A 3583-nucleotide genomic window follows, 5' to 3' on the forward strand; every position below is an offset into this window, starting at 1 on the left:
CATCCTTTAAAATTTATTTAATTGGAGATTGAGCTCCATTATTTTTTGTATTTGCTTTTTATAGAATTTATCATTGATTTTAAAAATGATCTGGTTATCTCGGGTCTTTTTATTTGTTGTTCTTTGTTAAATTTAGTTTTTTTAAATTGTTTTTTGAATTAAATCAAACTAATTAATTAGATATAAACATGAGATGCTCACTTCATGATATTTTATTTGATATGATTTGATTTCTAGGTCATTGCATTGATAGCGCTTGCAGCCTCTATCAATGTTATCATGCAGTATTTTACAGTAGCGTTAGAACTGCCTTAATGAGTTCTTTCTATTGGTGGGATGATGTCCACAGAAGAGCAATAGTAAGTCTCCAACAAGCTTTATTTCTTTTGTTTAAGAGGATTGCTTGGGTTTTTGTTTTTTTTTTTTAGTTTGACTCTTTTTTCTTTTGTTTTTTTTTTTTTCAGTTAGGTTAGCTTTGGGTTGTTTGATAAACTGAATAGCCTTAGGTGTTGTTTTTCTTTTTTTGTTGTTGTTTTGTTTGTCGATGATTTATTTACTATTATTGGTTTTTTTCATAAATATTCAATTTGCCAATTTAACCATTAACCTGGGGCTTTAACTTTTCTTAACCCATCACTTCTTTTACATAAAAAAATAATAATTTGTTCGGCATAAGTTTGGGTGAACAATATTTTTCAAAAAAGGGTTTAATTTTTGTTTTTTTTTTGGTATAACCATCCGGTTTCCGGCCACTGCCGACTAATCCGGATTCGAGCCGGGTGAGACCCGTAAGGGAGGCAAAGCTCTCCCACATAAAGGTTTAATTTTTGTTAATACACACATAGAGGATAGAAACTAAGTTAATATAAACATGCACCAGCAACTGCATTATTGGAGTTGATAGTCTTGGGCTTCATAGTCATTAATAGGCCCACTTCTATCTGGACCACAAAAAGGTCCAATGTTGTACTGGGAGTTTGCAATAACTTTTAAAATAAAGTTGATATATGGGACGTATAGATTGATGATTTGGTGGATCAATTCTTGGGCTTAAAGCTCATTTCGTTTCTGGATTGCAAGGTCGCCTTGTTTACCCAAACATTCGGTTTAACGTATGCTTATGTTTCAGAATGTACCGCTTGATATCATGAATCATGAAGTGTTTTTTAAGAATATTTTTAATTAAAAATACATCAGTAAACACACAAGGTAAGAAAAGAAATCAAAGGAGTTAATAGATTATTAAATAATTATGCATTTTCTTCATGATCCGTCGGAGGTGTTTTGTTAAGATGATAACTAGTTGTAGAATCTACTTTAAGAAGCCCAAATGGTTCCGATTTGTAGATATTAATTGAATGCAACGTTTCACAAATCTCATATTATTTTTTTAAAGTATATTTTTTATTTATAAATATATTAAAATAATTTTTTATTTTTTTTATATTAACATATTAAAACAATTCAAAATTAAAACAGAAAAAAATTAATAACACCCCAAAAACAAGGTTAAAATGGTAAACCAATGATTCCCCCCCCCCCCCAAGAAACACAGTTCTAGTTTTTACTTGTAAGTACCATTAATGGTTCAATTATATATAATAAAATAACTTTATATATATATATATATAGAAATACAATATCATTAAAAGTTTTACATATGATATTAGTATAAGAGAAAAAAATATAATTTTCTAATAATTGAATTTTATTCTCATTTTAGTACAATAGTAAAAATGTCTTCTTGATTATCATTTGAGTTGCATATTATAACCAAACACTTTTTTTTCTAGCTACAATATATTATCAATCTCCTAATCTTTGCATGAATAGTTAATGTTTTTAATCAAATTAAAATAGCTAAACTTAATTTAGATACATTAAATTAAACTGATCACGATTTCACTCACTTGTTTTATAGCAAAATAATTGTAAGGATGAGTTCGGGTTCCTAATCACTCTGCATGTTGAAGTGAAACAAGTGTCTAAGATCACATATATAAAACAAGTCTTTTTTCTTTCTTTTTTCAGGTGATCACACAAGGCGAATGAAACATTCTGCTGTCCATATATATATATAGGCAGTAATGTACATAAACCTACTCTATTGTCTGATGGTGCCTCTCTGTACGTCCCAGACATTCAGCCATGGCCTTACAAATGCAATGTTTGGTGCGATTTGGACGCCCGCCATGCTAATTTGTCATTGTGCCTAGCTCTACCAATTAATTATCTTAGCTAGCTAGCTAGCTACCAGATCTGTGGAAGAGTTTCGATTTCTTCTGAAGGACGCCTTGCTAGACAGAAGAAGTTCATATGGCAATTATTACTGTTTGCTAAAAGAAAAACAATAGTCAAGGCACATCACATGCATGTGCTGTTAAAATGACAAGTGGAAATCAGGAGGGAGTAGCTAGAGTGGAAATTAGTGTGTCTCAGGAAGAACAGAAAAGGCTAACAAAACTGGGGTTATCAAAAAGAGCATTTTTCCAATAATGTAAGAGCGAATATCCATGTGGGTCTAGCTAGAGTGATATGATTTTGATCACCCAAGTCCAGATACTTAGAATGATAATTAAACACGATTTGATTACCTAGCTAGCCCACAGCTTGCTAAGTGCTCAACACTTGATGATTTTTAGCGGCACTGCATATGAACTGTGATATCCCATTGCGAAAAACAAAATAATTAAGCCTCAGTAACCAATCCTCCTTTGCAAGGATTTTACAGTACTGCCGACGCAATAAGAAATGTAAAGGGTGATGATGATCTGCGAGATTTCTGGGATATGCTGCGTTCTTGAATTGGCTGGTAGATTAGACATGGAAAAGAAGCATAATTCACCAGCTAGACAGATAGCAAAGTTTGTAATGGGACATGCTCCTAAAGGCCAATCAGAATCTAGCAGCACATTATCCTTATCTAGTCTTGGTTAGGTTAATGGCGTGATAATAAGTAATAACCTTTCCTTCTTTCAAATTAAAAATAAATAAATAAAATTACAAAGTATTACTTCTAGACACATTTGGTAAAGCAGAAGCCCCGGCAATTGTATTTTATAACGGCATGGCTTGCTAGATAACCCTGTGTTGCTAGGGTTTCTCAAGCTGTCATATAAATTACATCTCCCTTCCGTCTCCATTTACAAGAGTACGTACATCCATATATGTATTGATCAGTTTTTTTATTCATTTTTAATTATATAATGATCATTTTGTTTATTTTTTTAGCATGAATTATATAAACAATGATTAATATTGGTTCCCATTGATTGATGAGGTATTTCACTGCCCACCAAAAGCACTTGACTCGGCAAGTGAAAGAAAAATCACAATTGATCAGTCATCAATGACACTTGTTCTCTCCTAATCTAAAATTTTTAATAATCTATTTATAAGTTTAGTGTTAATCTAAATATAAAGAAAATATATATAGATTAAATTAAAAATACTATTTCATTATTCATAAATAAAACTATATAAATATTATTTAATACATACACGCGTGCACCTGAATTTATTATGATCTTTCTCGTTATTAGCAAGTTGTCATTTTTATAGCACCCTTAATAAACAAAACATC

This window comes from Populus alba, chromosome 14, assembly GCF_005239225.2.
Source record: "Populus alba chromosome 14, ASM523922v2, whole genome shotgun sequence".
NCBI classification, from domain to species: domain Eukaryota; kingdom Viridiplantae; phylum Streptophyta; class Magnoliopsida; order Malpighiales; family Salicaceae; genus Populus; species Populus alba.